General features: G+C 40.9%; 1 protein-coding gene across 1 annotated transcript in view; it reads left to right on the top strand.

Annotated features, from left to right (window-relative positions):
* ENTREP1 (endosomal transmembrane epsin interactor 1) overlaps positions 1-22,089 on the top strand; it is a 60,316-nt gene that overhangs the window by 12,693 nt on the left and 25,534 nt on the right. The gene's annotated exons all lie outside the window — the stretch shown is intronic.

Below are 22,089 nucleotides of genomic sequence, written 5' to 3'. Positions count from 1 at the left end.
TACCTTTTCTGTCTAGTTTTCTTTTCTGAACAGAGAGGATAATCTAATGACACCAAGGGGTGGGTTTACCACCATACCATCTCCCCCACTTAGTGGATATATACTTTACCTTTTTTTTTGCCTCACCCCTACTCCCCTTCTGAGTTTAGGGAATGTGCCATTGGAGGATTTTGGAGGTCATGTTCCACAGAGAAGCCAGCAGGGCCCTGTGGGTCTGTGTTCTCATAGACCGGGGCTTGGTTGGTCAGAGTTCCAGCTCTCCTCCCCTTCATGTCCCACCCTCCACCCATAGGGCACAGGAACCTGGGACCTTCTTCCCCTAGCTGTTTGCTATGCTGGCCCCTTCTCTTCTGGGTCTCAGCTCAGCAATCATTTCCTGAGAGAGACCTTCCCTGACCACCCTGGTTACAGTGGCCTCATCTCTGCCCCTCCCCGTGTACCAGCACTGATGTTGGCTTCACAGTCTGTAATTAGCCTGTGTGCTTTTCATTTACTGCTTGTTGTCTGTCTCCTCCAGTAATAGTCAGTTCTGTGAGGACAGAGGTCCTGTCAGTCTTCTTCACCCTGTGTCCCCAGGACCAATGTGCTCAAGCCACGTCTGTTGTTGACCGTGGAGTTAATTTGGCAGCCAATTAGAAATTTAGGTCCTTGGTGAGTTCTCGAAGTTTCTCTTTTACTTTTGTCTTAAATTTCTCTCACTTGCTTTTGTTCTCTAGAACTTTCTGTTCATCTCCTTTTAACTTCAGGGTGGTCAGGGAGTGTTTTGGTGGTGGACGTTGGGAGGGGCAGGTTGGTCTTTTTAGGGGCCTTTGAGAGGCAAGCTGTCCTCATTTTAAGTTGTTGGGTGCACACCAGTCTAAAACACTTGAATACCTTCTTTTGAGAACCATTTATATTTGTGCTCCCTCTCTTGTGATTGTTTCGGTGATTGAACTAGGTTTTATACTGGTTTGAACAAAGAAGGGTCAGTTTGACTTAGTTCATTCAAACTCAAGTTTTCATGGAAACTCAGAGTTGGAAGCTCTCATTCACTGGGTCCTCTCCTTATACTGATAAAATCTCCATGTGTCCAGAACAAAAATAATAATGTTGGAAAATAGTTTGTAAATATTTGTAGCTGGATTTGGCTATGATTGGGATTAAGCTAGGGGTTGTGTGCATGTGCATGCATTTCTGTGTGTGTGTGTGTGTAGTATTCTAGGTTGTGTATTTTCCATCAAGAGCAAACATTTTCCATTTTTAAAGAATGTTCCTATTTCTTCTTGATATCATTCCTTTTTCATTCTAATACCATGTTTTAGAAGTGTTTGGAAATCACAGACTCAGTGCTAGAAGTGACATCAAGGATTATCTTGTCTAGGCACCTCAGTTAGAAAACAGAATTGTCTGAATAAGATGTTTATATTTAGTGGTATATTTGGTAAGAATTGCCACTGTGAAAGCCCAACCAGGCGTTCTGCCTGTAATTTTGGTTGCTTATGAAGTGGTACTTTGAGCTATTTTTTTTTCTTGTCAGTTTGGAACAGATGGGATGAATATGACCTTAAACCAAGAATGAAGGTTTTCCCCTGGTGATGTTCTTGGGTCACGTTTATGGTTTATTCTCAACTGTGGGTCCTGTTGATTGGCACCCTAGACCAAGAATAGAAGAGGTAAATGAATTGGCTATTTTTAAAAATGATCCATCAGTTTCTCTTCTAACTTCAAGGTTATAGTATTTAGGATAAAGCTTCATTACCCATAGAGACTCAAAAATGGCTTAAGTAAGATATACAGACATTTCCCCGCCTCTTGTAACAGTTTAAGTAGGCTGGGCTGGCAAGATGGCTCTGCTCTTTGAAGCCACTTGGGGATCCAGGTTCTTTTCCATCTTATTGTGCCTTGAGGGGAGAGTCATGGAACACCCAGACACTATGTCAAAAGAGGTTGAGGAATTAGCTTCACCAGATACTCAGAAATAGTTATAGGTGGGTTATGCTGCAAGATAGATGGTGGTCCTTTCATTCCTGATGATAAGAAGAACAGGAGGGGTCAGAATACCTAGGTGCAGTTTAGGAATTTATTTGTCCCTCTATAAAATGAGCTCTGAAGCTCTGGCTTTGTGCAGTCTGGGTCTTTCAAGTATATTTCATGGTTGTCAGTAATTTGGAATGAGCTGTGCTTTGAGAGTTCAAGAAATCTGCATTTTAATGCTGACTCATTACCACTAATTATTGAGTGACCTTGGGGAAATCTCTTGATTTCTGTGTCTGTAAAATGAGGGGCTTAGATCAGAACAATCTTTTTTAAGAGTCCTTCCAGCACTCATATTATAGATTCCAGACTCCTCTTTAGTTGCCTTGATGGTGTTTAACTTTAGATGGGCACTTTCAACAGGCCGTTGTAAGCCCCCTCTGTACAAACTGAAATACTGTAATTATGTCACTCTTGGGTTTTTAAGGCATAAAAATGGATGGCTTAACTCTTAACTCTTCAGAGTTATTAATAATACTCTCTTGCATGCATATAATGCTTAAGAGTTTACCAGGTTCTTTCATATACCTTTCTCATGTAATTTATATGGCAGATATTATTCCTATTTTATAGATAAGGTACCAGTGGCTCAGGAGTTAGCTGGCTTGTCCAGTTCACAAACAGATGAACTGTTATTAGAAACAACCTAGGGGCTCTGACTCCTAGTCCAGTGCTCATTTCATTGTACCATTCCATCACCTCCTCCATTACCAAATTGGTAGGTACTTCTCTGTGGCCAACAATGGGGTGTGTGTGTGTATGTGTGTGTGTAATATAATTTAAATAAGTTATTTTCTTATTTGTGACAGTCTAACTCTTTTTCAAGTTCTAAAGTGACAAAAATTTCAGGAATTTTATCCTTGATTCAAAAGAGCCAGAGGCAGAAACAAACAAGGCAACAAAAGGTCCAATTTTGCGTCTTAGTCCTATCACTTTTCATCAGTGAGTGGCCAAGAAAATTATGCAATCAGCTTCCTCATTTGTACAATGGGAGTACACCTATCCCTCAGGATTGTCGTGAGGAACAAAGATGCACATTGAAACTATAAAATGTGAAATGGAATCTAGGGTTAGGCAAGCACATTATGAATTAGTTTTCATCATCCATTGAGAAAATCTCCAAGAGAAGACCTGGTCTCTCAGTTTGGTGTGTAATTAGGTAACCCATGGCAGCAAAATATGCACTTAGGCATCGTGAAGGCTCCCTGGGCTGGGGTTGGGCTTCTCTGTGACCACAGTGGGTTTAGTCCATGGGCAACAGAGCTTTCATTTCTGTCCTCTAATTACCTGCTCCTGGGAACTGCATTAGGTAAGAATCTGGCATCTTCAGAAGTTGGAAGCACTTTGGGAAGCCCATCTTTGGGCAGAATCAAGGCTTGGGTAGAACTTGGCTTTGCAAACTCACCCTAAGCCATTTGGGTCTGCTTGCATTAGCAGGTTTAGTTTGGTAGCAACAGGTAATTGCCAAAGCTTTGAAGTAACCTTCCTGCCAAGTCAGTCGTTACAATGAAAGTGAACCTCAGACCAAATTCTGCTATACATGCAAACACTTATTCGACAGACAAAAAATTGTTCATGCATTCTGTTCTGCAAGCTTAAAGGATAGAGAACTGGGATTTTTCTCGAGCTTACAGAACAGAATGTGGACAATTTTTTACCTCTTGTTTTTGTTGCATCCACTTGTCTTGAATACCACAGCCAATTCCCCGCAATCCTGTTGATCAAGCAAAGCTGAGTTTATTGGCCCTGCTGCAGTGAGCGAGAACACCTCTTTGCCAGTAGTTCTCAGAGGGGATGAGTCAAAGTGAGGATATTTATAGGCTTTGAGGGCCCTGGTTGGGTGATTTTAAAGTGAGTCTTGAAATATAAAGAATTGATTGGATTTGGGCTGAGCTTATGGCATAACAGCTTTGAATTGGTGGGCGAATAGAGGGGAGGGCCTGGCAGCAAGATCTGATGAGTAAGCTGTCAGTTTCCATAAACTATTTTAGTTGCTTCAGTCTTTTTTTTTAAATAATTTTATTTATTTATTTTTTTTCCCCAACTATCTTTTGCCCAGTAGATAGTTGTATGGTCACAGCTGCACATCCTTCTGGTTGCTGTATGTGGGATGCGGCCTCAGCATGGCTGGAGAAGTGGTGCGTCGGTGTGCGTCCGGGATCCGAACCCGGGCTGCCAGCAGTGGAGTGCGAGCACTTAACCGCTAAGCTGCGGGGCCGGCCCAACACAGTCTTACCTTTTTTTTTTTTTTTTGTGTGTGAGGAGGATCAACCCTGAGCTAACATCCATGCTAGTCCTCCTCTTTTTGCTGAGGAAGACTGGCTCTGAGCTAACATCTATTGCCAATCCTCCTCCTTTTTTTTTTCCCCCCAAAGCCCCAGTAGATAGCTGTATGTCATAGCTGCACATCCTTCTAGTTGCTGTATGTGGGACGCGGCCTCAGCATGGCTGGACAAGTGGTGCGTTGGTGCGTGCCCGGGATCCGAACCCGGGCTGCCAGTAGCGGAGCGCGTGCACTTAACCGCTAAGCCACGGGGCCGGCCCAACACAGTCTTACCTTTGAGGAGTGAGTAGCTAAGTTACTTCTGCTTGGTCTCAGTGTTATTTACGATAGGGTCAGAAAAGTATGGCTAGTCCCAGAATTGATTAACATAGGGACAGGAAATAATGTTGGTTTTAGTTCTCACCACAAATTTCACAGAGAACCCATCTTTAACATCCACTATGCTAATTAAACAAGCTAATAATTTCATCAGTTGGACAATCATTTCCATAGTCATTTTGCTAATTTAGCAAAGTCACCTGGATGTTGTTGAGAGATAAAGATAACGGAAACTTCTGGAGTATGGCCTTTCTCATAAATGCTAGATAACTATCCTGGAGTATGAATTCCTGACTGTCTTCAGGTGTAGCTTGGACCGACTAATATGTACATAGTATCACACTGTGCTGAAGTATTTCGAAGTGCGTTACAGACGCACTTTAGCAGTATGAGTATCTAAGCCCTCTGACCACCCTACATCCAGGCTGTCTGGTCTTAAAACACTATAGTGATCAATTTCTGAATATGACTGTGAGAAAACTGTGAATGATTTGGGGCAAGAGGGGAGACCATTTTGAATTGGGGCATCTTAAAATAGATACATTGTCATGTGAAAAGTTGCAGAATAATATCTATGGTACCGTTTGTGGTTTTTTTTTAAACCTGGAGGATCGTACATATGTGTTTGTAGTTACATGGAAAATTTCAGGAAAGATATAAGAAATTGTTTACAGTAGGCACTTCTGTTGAGTGCAGCAGGAATGGGAAGGAGGGAGACTGACTTTCCACTTTATATCTGGAGAGGACTTGTGTTGTGTTGTGTGAGGAGGAGGCTGGTTTAGTTTCCTTACGTTTTGTTTGGGTTTTGGCCACAAGTATCTGCAGTGTCTGAACTCTCTTTTTGGGGTTGGTTTATCCGCCTTTGTGTGAGAGGCAGGGCCCCACCTCCATCTATGGAAGCTCTGAGGCCAGATGCTTACGCTTCTGAATGCCAGCAGCCAGGATGTGAGCCTGTGACCTCCACCCACTGAAGCTCCTGCCCAGGGCCCTGGAGCCTGAGCCATTGGTGCAGACGAGCCGGGGCAGCTTAGAATTTATTAGGCAAAAGAGGCAACCGGTGTCCGAGGCTGGCAAACAGGAACCTGGTTTTCCTGTGGCGTGACCTTGGTAGAGGTCCCAGCGCCCAGTTTCCCTTGGCTCCTTCCTGGGTTTCCGAGCCTTGTCTCTGTGGATTCTGTGAGCTACCTGATAGCCTTGCAAGAAATTCCTTTTCTGCTTAAATAGCCTGAGTTGGTTTCTGTTGTTCAAAACATAATCAAAAACTCTGCTGTGGGACCGTGATTTTTTTCTTCCGTGGATGTTGCTTTCATAACAATTTTTAAAAAACTAGTTCAAAAATAAATTAAAGAGATTCATTTTAAACATTTGGTCGTTTATGGTAACAGTTGAAGAACAAGAAATCCAGTGGGTACTCAAGTTAGACTGATTTATGCTGAGTGCCTGACTTGGGTGGGAAGTGTTAGGTAGAGAAGGCTGGGGGTGGGGGGTGTCAGGGCCGAGCTGGGTGCAACTGGGTCTTATTAGCTGGAATTTCTCAGCAAGGATACCAAAGGGTTGCCTTTAGAGAAGAATAATTTATAAATGGACATTGTGTATTACTGGGGAAAGAGTATAGACTTGAGTGAGACCTGGATCTGATCAGGGTCCCCTAATTAGTTGTATAAGTTAGGGCATAATAAATAAATCACCTCTCTGAGACTGTTTCCTATTTATTTTATGTCTATCTATAAAATATATTCATATATGATATATATAACACACTGTATATATAAAACATATATATGGTATATATACACACACACTATACATATATCAAACATTATGTATGGTATATCAAACATATATATAGTATGTATGTATATATATACACACACATACTATATATATCTCTCTCTCAAACACACCACTGTGACATTGTGACTTTTTTTTTTTTTTGTGAGGAAGATCAGCCCTGTGCTAACATTTGCCAATCCTCCTCTTTTTTTTGCTGAGGAAGACCAGCCCTGGGCTAACATCCATGCCCATCTTCCTCTACTTTATATGGGATGCTGCCACAGCATGGCTTGACAAGCGGTGCGTCGGTGTGTGCCCGGGATCCAAACTGGCGAACCCCGGGCCGCCGCAGTGGAGCGTGTGCACTTAACTGCTTGTCCCACCGGGCCGGCCCCACATTGTGACATTTTATAATTTACTAAATGCCTTTTAAGAGGAAAAAAATCTTTTTTATCTAAAAAAGGGAGAGCTCATTAGACTTCTTACTCTTATTAAAAATAATAATTAGACCTCTGCATTTCTCCCAGTATAATCCAAACCCGATTATACTCCCTCAAATTAACCATTTTAAACTCTGGTGTTAGTACTCTTGGTGGTTGTCTCCATGTTGCTAAAAGTGAGGGATTTGTAACACTAATGCTCTCCTACCTATCCTCCTCTTGTACTTTTTTGAAATTATTTTCATTTCCCCTTTGGATGACTTTATAATTTTAAATAATATTATAAACTTCTATTTCTTAATTCATCAACTTTGGATAATATCTTTTGACTCTGTCTTTTGTAAGATGAAGAAATGTGCACTTACTCTGCGTCTTTCTCCCGTCCACCCCCCGGTTTTTGATAGTAACACCATTACTTTTATACTGTTGTCAATGTTTTAACATTTACATTTTGCCCTTAAACTATATTATACCATTCAAACTTTGTCTATAAATTATTTCTAAAATAGGGAAAACCAGTAATAGTATTTATACTATTTTCATTATGTGAATGTGATTGTGATAGGATGTTAGAATTGGATTCTTTATTTCCGGATTGACCTGCGGCCACGATACAACAGATGCCAACAGCTCCCACAGTACGGAATATGTTAGACTATCTTAGCAGGACTTGCACAGCTTATGGGTGAAAACCAGTTTTGCAACTCTTAGCTGATCTCCATCCCCCAGCCTATAAAAAGATTAGGGATCACAGAGACAAATGTTTTGGAGAAAATTACTAATTGCTGTGGCATTTTGAGTTCCACCCCGCATGGGGAGAGGAGAGGTGCTTACAGATAAAGCACTTGGAGAGCTGACAGGGGTCCCTTGGTGGTTGACTGGACTGGTGTCTGGCACATGCCTGAGGAATTTAAAGGGCTGCTTGGAGTGCCTTGTGGCCTCAGAGTTAGGGACTGCAGTTGGGAAATAACTGTGCTTCCACAGACCAAGCCCAAGAAACATACTTCCAGCTGACCAGATGGGCCCCGCAAGAGAGAGCAGGTCTGGGATGAGCTTAGATCCTGTCTAGAGAGCCCCGTAGAGGAGTGAGGAGACGACAGCAGAGAGAGGCCTGGCCTGCACTGCTGCATGCCCGAGTGAAGGGAACTGCAGGCTCTCCAGTAGGAATCTCAGAGGAGCCAACGGAAGCGCCATGAGGGAGAGTCCTCTAAACACCTGCCGAGGCCAGACATGAACACTCAGGTGAACTCTTGGCGGCCCCTTATCTTGTTTACCGTCATGCCGCAGCCTCCCTCTGCTCCCTCCTCTCCAACATGACAGAGCTGTGGCTGGCACGCTTCAGGAGAAGTGGATACAAAAGGTAAGGAAACAGAGAAGACTGCATCACTCCCTTGCCTTTCCCACTGCAAGCTTGCTTGCTGCTTGCTCCCTACAGTAATCAGCCTGATGAAAGAGACAGAAGCTGAAATTTAAACGAAGTTCCAAGTTTTGATTGGGACACAGGTCTGGCCATTTTAGTTACTGAAATGAGACGTTTTGTGCCTTCAAGTGACTGGAGGACTTTTTGTATCTGATATTGACCAGAGAAGTCATGGGCCTGGCCCCAAATTTCATCTAAGGGGTCAGGAAGTCCTTAGTCCTAGAAATTGGGCTTGAACAACATTGGGAAAAGAAGACAAGGGTTTTCTGTTGACCCCTACGAGTCCTGCTTGTTCAAGAGATCAGCTACCTTATTTACTGTAGCACTGGGAAGAGTGATTGGATCTAGAGAGAAGGAAATGTAACCCCGTGTCACTGAAGGGAGGACGGTTCTAAGCAGCCAAGTCAAATCTCTTATTCTTTCTTATTCTCTACCATTTGCTTAGTATCATGCCACGTTTTAGTTGCTTCAGCTTTGGACCATGACTCTGATATACAGATTCATGTTTTTCCTGGAGTTTCCAAATGACTCTTTTTTTTTTCTTGTTAACAAAAAAGTACCTAATCTCAGAGATAATCTGGCTGCTGCTGCTTCAAAACAGGTTTATTGAGATATGATTGATATACCATAACATTGACCCATTTAAAGTGTACAGTTCCACTGTACAGTGGTTGTTAGAATGTTCGCAGATATGCGCAAACATCACCAACCATCAATTGTAGAACATTTTTATTACCAAAAAAACAAACCGTGTACCCATTAGAAGTCACTCCTCATTTCCTCCCAATACTCCCAGCCCTGGGAAACCATTAATGCAGTTTCTGTTTCTATAGGTTTGCCTATTCTGGATATTTCAAATAAATAGAATCATATAGTATGTGATCCTTTGTAACCAGCTTCTTTCGCTTAGTATATTTTTTTTAGCACACTCTTTTTAAGGGTCATCCATGTTGTAGCATGTATCAGTAATTTTTTTTGTTGTTGTTGAATACTATTCCATTGATGGATATACTGCATTTTATTTCTCTGTTCATCAGTTGATGGACATTTCTACTTTTTGGCTTTTATGAACTGCTATGAACATTAGTGTTCAAGTTTTTGTGAACATGTTTTCATTGGCTATATACTTAGGAATGGAATTGCTGAGTCGTATGGTAACTCTGTTTAACATTTTGAGGAACTGTTTTTCAAAGTGGCTGTGTCATTTTACATCCCCATCAGCAGTCTATGCAGATTCCAATTTCTTTACTCTTTGTCAACACTTATTATTGTCTGTCTTTTTGATTATAGCCATCTTTACTGGCGTGAAGTGGTATCTCATTGTGGTTTTAATTTCATGTTGAGCAACTTGCATGTGCTTATTGGCCATTTGTGTATCTTCTTTGGAGAAATGTCTAGTCAGATCCTTTGTCAATTTTTAAATTGGATTGTCTTTTTATTACAAGTACCTTATCAGATATATGATTTGCAAATAATTTCCCTCATTCTGTGGGTTGTCTTTTTACTTTTTTGATGGTGTCCTTTGAAGCACAAAAGTTTTTAATTTTGATGAAGTCCTGTTTATCTATTTTTTTCTTTTGTTGCTGTACTGTCATATCTAAGAAGGCTGGTCTAACCAAAGGTCATGAAGATTTACTCCTATATTTTCTTCTAAGAGTTTTATTGTTTTAGCTTTGCTTAGGTCTGTGATTCATTTTGAGTTAATTTTCACATAGGGTGTGAGGCAGTGGTCCAAGTTCATTCTTTTGCACATGGAATTCCAGTTGTCCCAGCATCATTTGTTGAAAAGACTGTTCTTTCCTCATTGAATTGTCTTGGAACCCTCGTTGAAAATTAGTTGACACTAAGTGTGGGGTTTATTCATCTAGCTTCTTAATCATACTCGTTCTGCCAGTGGTCCACTTTCCCCTTTGGACATTTCTCTCTAAGACTACTAACTTCCTGTTCTAGTTTGGACTTAATTATTTTCTAGGCCTGCTGCACAGATGTCATCTGAATATTTCTTTTCTTTGTATTCTTGGATTAGCGCCATTGTTTTGTAGATCTCATGCATTCTTCTTTCTTGAATTCCTTTTTCATTTTGCCAGAGAACATTCTCTAATAATTTTTAGAAAGAATGTGAGAGAAGGAAACCATCTTAGGGTTTGAATGTCTTCATGTATCTTTGTTTTGCCCTCCCACTTGAATGATGGTTTGGCTGGATATAGAATTCTGGGCTCAAAATAGTTTTCCTTCCAAGTGTTGAAGGCATTACTTTTGAAGGCATTACTTTGTCACTGATGAGAAGCTTGATGCTGACCTGATTCTTGTTCCTTAGTAGGCAACCTCTTTTGTCCTCTCTGGAAGCTTTTAGGATCTTTTCTTTACTTTGGTATTTATGAAGTTTAATTTTCAAAAAGATAAAATCATGACTTTCAGGCAAATATAAAACAAACGTGTCATTAATGAGGGAAAACTGGTTCCAAGAGCATTTGACAAACTAAGTATTTATAGGCAATGTTAAGAGAAGATTGCTGGGATAGATACAAAACTAGTTGATATCCAGCAGGGCCGTAAACTGTACCTTTTTGAGTATTTTTACTCTTTGAGTATTTGGCTGTTTTAATTTGGAGAGATGTGTCTCTCTTTAAATACTGAACAATTTTCTTTATTATTCGTTTGATTATTTCCTTTTCTCCATTTGCTCTGCTCTTTCTTTCTAGAACATCTAATAATCAGATGTTGTTCCTCTTAAATTAAACTTCCTTGTTTCTTAACGTTTCAGAGTCTCACATTTTCTGTTTCTTTGTTTTTTTATTTATGTTGTAGATATCTCCTGCCATTATGTTGAAGTATTTGTTTTGAGAATTATATATTTAATGTTGAGAAACTCTTTTTTGATCTCTGATTTATCCCTTTTCATAGCAGCTGTTCTTGTTTTATGTATGCTGTAATTTCTCCTCTCTCTCTGAAGATACATATTACCTACATTTTTTTTTTTCTATTCCCTGGGTAATCTCTGTTTCTCTCTGGGGGTCGGTGGTTCTGGTGGACATCTTGATCCTTCTTTTTTGTGCTGTTAGGCTTTTGAATGTCTATTGATCCTTGATTATTCATGCTAGTATGACTGAAGAACTAGGTAGGTAATATTAGTAATAATAATAATACACACACAACTGGGATGCGTGTATTAACCCACTAATCCTATGAGGTGTTGTTAGTATCCTCGTTCTGAGGAAACCAAGGCACGGAGAGGTTAAGTAAATTGCCCAGGGTCTCATAGCTAGAACTGGCAGAGTTGAATGCAATCTCACATGATCCATGTCTAGAGTTCATGCTCTTAATCACTCTCTTGCTCGTGTGGGTCCGTTTCCACAGCAGCCTTGTCTGTGAGGGGGGGCTGCCTGGGTGCTCTGCGCAGCTGAGTGGGTTTTAGTGATGGATAGGCTTTATTTTAGGGTGTGCTTGAGAGAAGCAGGCAGGTGACTCTGCTATGCCAAAAAGAAGACTTGCTTCTGAAGTGAATGGTCCACCAGGAACCCTGTTCCCCCAGGCAGATTATCCAGCTCTTTTAGAAAGAAGTTCACTAGTATTAGCTAGTAGACAAATGCTTCTGCTCCGTGTTACTTTTGCACTTGCAAAAGTCTCTTCAATATTTTTTCATATGTTTTATAATGAAGATTCTCAAACTTACAGAAAAGTTGAGCAAATAACACAATGAATTCTCATATACCCTCCACTTAGATTCAGTAGCTGTTAATGTTTTGCCACATTTGCTATATCTGTACATAAGTAAGATATTTTGTATTGAACTCCTTGAGAGTTTCCGACTTGGTGATACTTCACCTCTATGTGCTTTAGGAGGCATCTTCAAAAAATAAGACATTCACTATAATAACATTCACTACCTCACTATAATAACATTATGCTTACTAAGAAAATTGTCAGTAATTTCCTAATGTCATCTAATATTCAGCCCATATTTAAATTTCTCCAATTATTCCCAAATGTTGTATAACTTTTTCTTAGTCAAAAAGCTTATTACCTGAAGTATGATTTGTGCACATTTCTGTATGTATAAGTGTATAGCTTGATGTGTTATCAAAAAGTGAATGCTCCTGTGTAACCTAGTTCTTTTTTTTTTAAATCCAGGATCCAATCAAAGTTCAGTCATTTCATTTGATAACTCTATCTCTTTAGTCTTTTGTATTCTAGAATACTCTTCCTGCCACTTTTTTTTTCTTTTTTCAAGAATTGACTTGGTGAAGAGATGAGTCCAATTGGCTTATTTCTACTCCTCCTCCTTCTCTTTTATCTTCTCCTTCCCCCATCTCCTTTCTTCTTCCTTCTTCTTCTCCTTCTCATTTCCTCTCTTCCTCCTCCTCTTCTTCCTTCTTTTGATGTGGAAATTTTCAAATATACTCCTTATCTGAGAGAAATACAACAATCTCCTTGTACCTGTTGCCCAGTTACGATAATCATCAACACATAATCATACTTGTCTCATCTTCACCCCTAACCATTTCTCTTCTCTCTTGCCATTGGATTGTTTTTTGTTTTTTTTTTTTTGTGAGGAGATCGGCCCTGAGCTAACATCCGCCAATCTTCCTCTTTTTTTTTTTTTTCCCCGCTGAGGAAGACGGCCCTGGGCTAACATCGGTGCCCATCTTCCTCCATTTTATATGGGACGCCGCCCCAGCATGGCTTACCAAGCAGTGCGTCGGTGTGCGCCCGGGATCCGAACCAGCGAACCCCGGGCCGCCGCAGCGGAGCGCGCGCACTTAACCGCTTGCGCCACCGGGCCGGCCCCCGCCATTGGATTGTTTTGAAATAAATCCCAGCCTTCACAACATTTCATCCTTAAATATTTCAGTATATGTTTATAAAAGACATGGCTGGGAGCTCAGCTAGGGCTGTTGATTAGAGCATGAACAGGTGACCTCCCCATGTAACAACCACCCAGCAGGAGGCCTGGGTTCTGAGAGGGAGCATCTCAGACGAGTGTTCCAAGAGCCCAAGCTTGTTATGATCTAGTCTTGGATGTCCCAGAATGTTATTCCTGCCACATTCTAGTGGTTGAACAAGTTCCTAAGGCCGGCTTAGACTCAAGGGGAGGGGAATTAGGAATTGGACTCTACTTATTCTCTTTTTTTTTTTTTAATTTTGCCATTCTTAAAAATTGTGGTAAAATATACATATTTTGAATTTTAACCATTTAAAAGTGTCCAGTTTAATGGCATTAAGTACATTCACAATGCTGTGCAATCATCACTACTCTCCATTTCCAGACTTTTTCTTCATCCCAAACAGAAACTCTGTCCCCTCATTCAAAAATACCTCCCCATTCCCACTCCCCCTGCTGGTACCCACCATTCTACTTTCTGTCTCTATGAATTTGACTAAGTACATCATATAAGTGGAATCATACAATATGTGTTCTTTTGTTTCCGGCTTATTTCACTTAGTATAATGTTTTCAAGGTTCATTCATGCTGTAGCGTGTGTCAGTACTTCCTTTTTAGGGCTGGATAATATTCCATTGTATGTATTGGACTCCACCTCTTGATGTGAGAAACAGCCTGTGAGACAGTGAGGGAAGGACTTGATGGCAGCCATCTTTGGAGACTGTTGACTCTGGATAGCTTCTCAAGAGCTGTGATCTTCTTGCTGGGAAGTCATGAGATCTGACTTAATTTGCTGAACCTTGAGAAGCTAACAGCAGTGGAAAAGGGGCTAGAAGCAGAGAAATAACGAAAATTAGAGAAACACAGAGGAAAGGAGAAAAGAGTAATGGATTAAGGAAACTGGAGTCTCAAGAATCATGTATCTGCAATTTTGTTTAAAACTTTCCAGTGCCTTTCTTATCTTCAAATTCACATTTAACTTCTGCCACCTTATTCCCAAGGGGCATAGCAGAGCGAGTTCCTGACCCTTTCACCTTGTTTGAATAGCACATCTGATGTGTCACGTCATCCTCTGATTATTTCTCTTGAGACTCTCATTAGGATGTTTTCCCTCTGGTCCTTAGCCACATTCCTGGTGAGAACATGGTAAATTAGGGGTGGCAGAGCTGTCTAAGTTGTACTGGAGAATAATGGAGCCAGACACACTGAAGGCGTCTCCTTCTCTGCTACGCCTGTCTGCTTGGGTCATGAGAAAAGTCACTTTGCTGAGAAATGAGGGGGGATGTGCTAAAAGGAAGCCCTAGAAGACCGGGGATCTGAAAGAGATCGGGGGGAAGGACCCCAGGTAAGGCAAAATTTCCTTTCCACAAGCAAGGAGGCTTGAAAGTACCCCTGAGATTTGTACATTTTCACCAGGAATCAGCAACTCTCAGTTATAAGTGCTTTTAGCTTACCTCAAAGCCGTGTCCTAAACTGATGAAAGTTTGTGTCTTCCTCTGGTGGGGAGAGGAAGAAGCCTTTCACTCGTGTTGAAAAAGGAATTGGAAATGAATGTTGTTAGTATATTTTAAACACTTTATAATAAGAAAATCTGGGACAGCCATAATAATATGAGTAAACCTGACACTTAAACATCTTTGAGAGCAAAGAGAGACAGCTGGTTCTGTTCACAGCAACGGGCCTGTGTTTCACTTATTGGCAAGGAGAACCAGTCTGGACGTTGGTAATGTATCTGCCAAACTTCTGGAAGAAGTTTAAAGGGTGTCAAGGGAGTGAAGCCTGAGAGTAGGTTCTCTTGGGATCTAAGGATTAAAGGCACACAGGCCGACCAAGTCACTGCCTGTGTGAGCTCCCGAAACACGAAACACGTTTAAAGCAGCAAGAGGCTGGGCTTTGTGAGTGGTTGTGATTTATTATGTTTTCTTGGTTGCCATGGTGCTGGGTAGTCAATCAAAACATTCATTTTGCTAAACTAGTTCAGAAGAGTTTTAGTTTCGTGTCTTGTCTTGAGTTTTTTTTTTCCAGCGCCATTCTGTTGTGTTTGGATAACTTTGCTCATGATTCTACATCTTTGTATTAAAGTGCTTCCCCAAACTGAATTAAAATTTTAAAGGTTAAGAGTCAAATAAATGGTTACATTAACTATCATGGGTCCTATGACAATCGTCTTATTAACCAGTGACTGATCAGTAGTTTGGAGCTTGGACTTCGTGTCTCGGCGAACATAAATGTTAGAATGTTGGTTGGATTCCCAGCCAGATCACACAGACGTTCTTGTTTCAATGGGATAACGTAACCTGAATTGTAAGGGCTGCGTGCTTTGTTCTTCCACCCGTTCACCAACCACCCCCACTCCTCCTTCCTTCAACAGTGGCACAGGAATCCCAACCCTTCCCATCTTCTTTCCCCAGGAAGTGGTAATGAATCCTGACCTAGAGCAATGGTGGTAGCCATTTTCCTGCAAGTAGTGACGGTAAATCTGGTGTTTGCCTGTCAGGGCCTGTCTGTATATGTTCCAAAGTATTAGTAAGAATGCATGATACCTCCATGTAGTGTTTATCATAAAGAATCGATTTTATTTCATTTGTTCATTGATTGATTGATGGATTCATTCATTCATTCAGTATTATTTAAATATTAATTATTTAATAGTAATTTTATTATTAAAACCACCTACGTTTTTGGGTCCTTGGTTCAGATTTTGTGCCCCACTGGAGAAAAGGGTATTTTGTTTTTAATTTATTTTGAGCAGTATCAAAAGGCTCATGTGGGAAAAAAAAAAAGGCATAGCAATTAAATGAGAACCAGTGATATTTTCTTGGGAAATTAAAAGATGAATGAGTGTGAAAGAAAAGGATTCTGAAGCAGTATTAGTATTTTTTAAGTTAAAAGTTTTTGAGAAGTTTCTCCTAATGAGCTTTTGATATTTTAAATAGAAAAAAATACACACACACACAAATTCACTAGTCCCATTCATGGGAGGGCTCTACCCTTATGACCTAATCACCTCCCAAAGGCCCTACCTCCTAATACCATCACTTTGGGGGTTAGGATTTCAACATAGGAATTTTGGGGGGACATAAACATTCAGATTATAGCATGGAGTTTTATTCCATTTATGAGTATACTATAATTTGTTCATCCATTCTCCTATTCTTGGGCATGTGGGTTGTTTCCAGGTTTTGACTGTTATGAACCGTTTGCTATGAACATTCTTGTATGTGTCTTTTTGTGGGCATGTGCATTAATTTGTCTTGAGTATAGATCTAAAAGTGAATTGTTGAGTCATAGGATGTTTAACTTGATTATAAACTGCCAATAGTTTTCCATATTGGCCGTACCATTTTCTAATTGCTTCTTAGACTCTCGATCACTCCTATTTTTAGCCTCCCTTTCATTTCCAGAGGTACCTGCTGCCATCCCTTTGTGAACATTTGGAGATTCTGAGGAGTAATCCTGTTGAGTTCTGGCTTTCCTCATTGCTGTTGTAGGTTTTCTCAGGACCACTGAGTCAATTCACACTTGCCCATCAGCTCTCTTGCTTCTAAAATTTTGTTACTGTTTTCCTATTCTCTCTGTCTTTATGGATTTCTGCATTTAAAATTTTCCCTTTACTGCCATTTTAATGGGTTTTCAGGAATTAGTAGAATTAAATGCTTGTAGAATTAAATGCTCAGTGCACCATTTAAAACCTATTCATTTTTCAACTACTCTACCTTCACATAATGACTGGAACTATTGATTCATTTAAACATACATAGTGGAGTTTCAGTTGTGTCTTGAGCTTGAAACAGTAGGGTAGTGAGAAGCAAAATAGAAGTCCTTATGCAATAGGGCAAGGTCAACCTATTTAGAGAGTGAAATCTTGTATCAAAAAAGACACTCAGCAATACCAAGCTGTGATAGGCATAATTATTTAATGATGTTATGTGATGGGAATTCTGAGGGACTTTTAGCAGGTAGGAATAGGCAAATTGAAAGAGATGTTGCTTCTTGATAGCCTCAGGTTCCCCAAACATTCTTTCCTTGGGACGCTTACTTGAGACCTGGAAAGAACCTGGGGCACAATTGCAAGAGATCGGAGATGAGGTGAATTCCAAATACTGAATTGAAAAACATAATACCTTTTGCATCAAGCCACCTGGTATATAAGTAGCATAAAATACTCGTGATTCAAATTAGTAACAATAAAACCAAAAGCACAAAACGCTTAACTCATGTGGCCAGTCCTTGCGAGAGGACCAGCTTTTTGGATCTTAGATTCTGCATCTTACCCTTGAATGGATGGATTTTGCATCCTTCCCTTAAAAGCCACAGGGTGCAGGGGGGCAAGCCCTCAACTTTTTGGAGCCCACTGTCTCTCATGTCTAAAATACAAGTTCAGAAGCACATTTCTTCATCAACTCTGGGCTTTTCTGTTTCTTGAGAGGAAATCCCAATGATGAATTAGCTTCAGTAGGATTCAGGGACTGTATCCCATGGTGTTCACTTCACTGAGCAACTGATGATTAATTTGAAGTGAGAACAATAGGAACTAGGCTTAAAGAGCAGAAGAAATTGGGGTTAAATATAAAGAAAAATTTTATAGAGAAGTTGTTTCAGTCAAGGTCCCAACAGGACACAGATGACACAATAAAATAATAATTTGATAACAGGTTAATAAAGGGCCTGTTCAAAAGGTGTGTGCAGGAGTAGGGAACAGTACAGCTGTTACTATCCCTAGGCCTAATGAGAGAAGAGGGAGCCATGGCCAGAATCTAGACTCTGTACAGAGGACCCCTAGAGAGGACAGAGGCTTTCCGCTGAGGGACACAGCCAGCCTGAGGCTGCAGAGAAGGAACCGGGAGGATAAGAACCCCACCTTCACTCTCCTCCCTCCCTCAGATCTTCTGCCGGGGCTTCCCGTTGGCTGAACTTAACTAGAGACCAGAGGGCAGAGGAGCCCCATTGATATGGTCTTCCCAGGTCAGCCTCCCCGGGAAGAGAGCAGAGTAGTGAAGAGTGGAGAGAGGATCTGGAGGGACAGGCAGCAGACATCCCACACGCAAGTGTCAGTGGTCAGCGTGGAGTGAGTTCCTAACCTGGGCTGCAGAAGGAATTCTCTTTGGAGAAGTTTTGGAAAAAATATACCTGCAGATTATTCTTACATTTGGGGTATCCCTTCCAGCTGCCATAAATTCAGGTGTGTCACAAGCCTAAGAGCAAAATGCTGGTACCAGACCTAGTGAAATTCTTTTTGTGACATTCACTTTGTAATAACAAGCTGCTCCCCACAAAAGGAAATACCTATTATTAAAAATAATAAAACTGTTTGCATGGCATTTTGCAGTTTACAAGGGGACTTTTCATTTACCTCATTTGGTGTGATTTCTCAATAACTTTGTGAGGTAGGTAGGAAGACCTGCTAACAGATGAGAAAGGTGAGTCTCGTAGAGGTTGCCTACAATATCTCGGCAAACGAGTGGGAAAGCCTGAGTTGAACCAAGTGTCCTGATTCCAAATTCAGGGGCTTTGCACAAAGAGAAACTCAAATCACCTGCAGTGATTTTTTTAAGGCAAGAATCATCACAATATAAGAAATATAAGAAATTCATCTCCTTTCTAGATATAGCTAAGTGGGCTTTGTGCCTGTGATGCTCCTCATTAGTAGCTAATGTTTTGCTGTATTCTATTTGGGAGGATGCCATCTGGTGATGGTTGGGATGAAAACTTGGGTCTTGGAAGTCATACCATTATAACTAGGTTAAAGCCAGAGGGGTCCATTCTGAAGGTCCCTGGAAATCCTAAGATGGTCCCTTATAACTCCAATATTTTGTACCCTTGAATCTGATCCAACCTCTGAAAGAGGTATACTTGGTATCCTAATAGCTCCCATGTCTGATGCATGCCACAGTGGTCTACACTAGAGTAATTCAGGTGACCATTTGGCCAAAGTTTTTTTTTTTTTTTTTTTTGTGAGGAGATGTGCCCTGAGCTAACATCCGCCAATCCTCCTCTTTTTTTTGCTGAGGAAGACGGCCCTGGGCTCACATCCGTGCCTATCTTCCTCCACTTTATATGGGACGCCGCCACAGCACGGCTTACCAAGCAGTGCGTCGGTGCGCGCCCGGGATCCGAACCAGCGAACCCCGGGCCGCCGCAGCGGAGCGCGCGCACTTAACCGCTTGCGCCACCAGGCTGGCCCCTGGCCAAAGTTTTAATAACAGTAATGAAAAGGCCATATGCGGGAATAAATTTGGAGACTAGTACATGGTGGTTTTGTACACAGCCTATGTGCCTTGGCCCAGGTCCTCATTCTAGGGTTTACAGGGCTGCCTTCTGGTGATTTGACTTTGACTTCTCATTGGCAGCCCCTCCGGTGCAGAAGAGAAGCTAAGCCTACCAGGCAGTGAATCCCTGGGGAATTCTCTCCTCTTGTTGTTTGTTGATCTGACATTTTAGAAGTAGCCCCAGTTATTGTATGATCTCATACTCCTGTCTTGGCAGCTGGATTCAGGATTTTCTTTCTTATTTTTTAAAAAATATATGGTAGATATAATTTGTATAAATCCCAAACTGTAAGTGTTCAGTTAGCTAAGTTTTGATAGTTGGATACACCCATGTAGCCAATATCCAAAACAAGATATAGAACATTTTTGTCACTCCAGAAAATTCCCTCATGTCTCTTCCCAGTCAATCCCCTCACTTCACACCTCCCCCCATAAAACAGGCAACCACTCTTCTGACTTCTGTCACCGTGATTATTTGGTCTATTCATGACCTTCATGTAAGTGTAAACATACGGTATCTGGCTTATGTCACTCAACGTAACGTCTTTGAACTTCATGTGGTTGTGCATCAGCATTTTGTTCCTTTTTATTGCTGGAAGCGTTCCACTGTTTGAAAATACCACCGTTTGTTTATTTATTCTCCTGTTGTTGGACATTTGAGTTCTTTTCATTTTTGGTCCGATGTGAATAAAGCTGCTGTAAACATTCTTCTGTGTCCTTTGTGGGCAATTGCACTTACATCTCTGGGTCTATTCCTAGGAGTGGAATTGACGGTCGTAGGGTAGGTGTATATTCAGATTTTTTTAAATAAAAATTTTATTTTAGAGTAGTTCTAAATTTACAGAAATATTACAAAGGCAGTATGGAGAGGTCCTGTATACCCTATACCCTGTTTCCCCTATTATTGACATCTGACGTTAGTATGGAACGTTTGTCACAATTAATGAACCAATATTGATATACTGCTATCTACTAAAGTCTGTACTCTTCAGATTTTCTTAGTTTTTACCTAATATCCTTTTCCTATCCATGATCCCATTCTACGAACCACATTCCATTTAGTTGTCATGTCTCCTTAAAGGGGCTCTGCTTGGCTGTGACAGTTTCTTAGACTTTCCTTGTTTTTGGTGACCTGGCCTGTTTTGAGGAGTACTTGTCAGGTATTTTGTAGCACGTACCTCAGTTAGGATTGTCTGATGTTTTTCTCATGATCAGACCAAGGTTATTATGGGTTTTGGGGAGGAAGACCACAGAGTAAAGTGCCATTTTTATCACATCATATCAAGGATACATGCCATCAATATGATTTATTGCTGATGTTAACCTTGGTCACCTGGTGATGTCGTGTTTGCAGGTCTCGCCACTGGAAAGTTACTCCGTCTCCCCTTTCCATACTGTATTCTTTGGAAGGAAGTACTTGTGCAACCCACACTTAAGAGTAGGGAGGTGAGGGCAGAGTATTTCCGTAAATTATTTGGAATTCTACTGCATGGGAGATGTATATTTAATTTTTAAGAAATTGGCAGTTTTCTTAAGTGGTGGTACCATTTTGTACTTGGACAGACAATGTCTGAGAGTCCACAAGCTCCTCATCTTCACCAGCTTTTGCTGTTGTCAATCTTTACTTTTAACCATTCTAGTTGGTGTCAAGTGGTATCTCATTGTGGTTTTAATTTGCATTCATGATGACTGATGATGTTGAACACCTTTTCATGTGCCTATTGGCCATTTCTGTATATTCTTTTGTGAAATACCTGTTTGCATCCTTTGCCCAATTTTTCATTTGGGTTGTTTGTCTTTTTATTATTAAATTGAGGAGTTATTTGTATATTCTGGGTAAAGGTTCTTTTTTTTTTTTTTTTGCTGAGGAAGATTCACCCTGAGCTAACATTTGTTGCCAATCTTCCTCTATTTTGTATGTGGGCTGCTGCCACAGCATGGCCGCTGACGAGTGGTGTAGGTCCACACCCGGGAGCTGAAGCGGAGCATGCCGAACTTAACCACTAGGCCATGGGGGCTGACCCTGGATAAAGGTTCTTTATTCAATATATACATAAAGTATTTTCTCCTGGTCTGTGGCTTGCCTATTAATTTTCTTAATGATGTCTTTTAGTGAGCTGGATTTAAGATTTTAATGAAGAGATTTGGGGAGCGTGCTGGGAGTAATGGACCCTCACCCATTCTATATCTGATGCTGCTAATTTTTAGTTATGAAAATCAGTGGTATGCTGGTGGGCATAAGGATTATAATCATGCTTTCTTTTCAAGGCATCTGATATTGCATTGAAAGGAAATTTCCACAGGGAAGTTCAAGGCTTCCCTATAGTAACAATAATTGTGTTGCTGGGTGTGAAGATTCCAGATATCTAGGTCTCTTTGAGTAGCAACAGCCAGTGCATAGAAGCAGCCCACGTAAGAAGACTGTGTTCTATCCTTTGCCACTTACGCATTCTCATTTTCCAAAAAGCCTTGGCATGATCATGAATGACACCGTGTAAGAGGGGGCAGGTGCTATATGCTGCTCAAGTCAAGTCCTAGAGACGCTGAGGAATCCAGCCTGGGAAACAGTAACAGCAGCCACTGCTAGTATTTTCCCAAAGACTTGATGACAGGCTTCATAGTCCTTTAACAAATTAACGAAAAAGTAGAGAAGCAGAAGCCAGGAGAAGAAGAAAGAATTCCTCTTTGGA

The sequence above is a fragment of the Diceros bicornis genome, chromosome 22 (assembly GCF_020826845.1).
Source record: "Diceros bicornis minor isolate mBicDic1 chromosome 22, mDicBic1.mat.cur, whole genome shotgun sequence".
Lineage (NCBI taxonomy): Eukaryota > Metazoa > Chordata > Mammalia > Perissodactyla > Rhinocerotidae > Diceros > Diceros bicornis.
Note: the sequence above shows the minus strand (reverse complement) of the source record. Positions and strands in the feature narration are given on the sequence as shown.